The sequence below is a fragment of the Oryx dammah genome, unplaced genomic scaffold (genome assembly GCF_014754425.2).
Source record: "Oryx dammah isolate SB20612 unplaced genomic scaffold, SCBI_Odam_1.1 HiC_scaffold_2, whole genome shotgun sequence".
Lineage (NCBI taxonomy): Eukaryota > Metazoa > Chordata > Mammalia > Artiodactyla > Bovidae > Oryx > Oryx dammah.
Window position 1 is genome coordinate 193,706,711 of NW_024070186.1, and position 673 is coordinate 193,707,383.

The following is a 673-nucleotide window of genomic DNA, read 5'->3' on the forward strand; positions in this document are numbered from 1 at the left end:
ATGAAATTTAAGTAACAGCATGGTAAATTCCAGAGTAATTTTTTTCCCACTCCCATAGAGTTCAAAAACTCCATCATCAACATAATAACTTTTAATCAGCTTCACAGTATGTTGTCTTTAACCACAATGTTCAGGGGTCTTTTGACAGAGGGACCTCAAACCATGAAGTTTGTGGGGTGGTGGTGGTTGGGGTGGGGTGAGAGGGCAGAGAACCTGACTTCATCAGAGTGACACAAATATCAACCGGGGGAGACTGTACCATACCTGTGTACCTATATTCACACCAGGGTGAATTCATTAGCGAAGTCGCCTCATGCCCTGTTTTACTGTCCCATCTGAAGTCATCTGATGTCCCCTCCGAAGCTTAGTCCCGATAAGGAAAAGAACCAAACAACTGAGATTTCGGCTCACCTGGGTTTTTCTTCCCTTTCAAGGCTTTCTTACCTCTCAGTTAATGCCTGTCTATTGCTGAATGGTTCACAAGAAGTCTCTCTGGACTAAAGAAAAAATAGAAGAAAATCTTCTGCTGGGAGCCCGCGGGACAGACAATTGTTTGGTTCACTACCGAATTTATCTCTTGGCGCAAGAGAAAAAAGTACCTTGACCCCGACGTGATTTGAACACGCAACCTTCTGATCTGGAGTCAGACGCGCTACCGTTGCGCCACGAGGTC

At 45.0% G+C, this 673-nt stretch overlaps 1 non-coding gene across 1 annotated transcript; it reads right to left on the minus strand.

The window, feature by feature from the left end:
* Positions 1-601: 601 nt before the first annotated feature.
* Positions 602-673, minus strand: TRNAW-CCA. Its single transcript has one exon. It is a non-coding gene; the product is annotated as a tRNA-Trp (tRNA).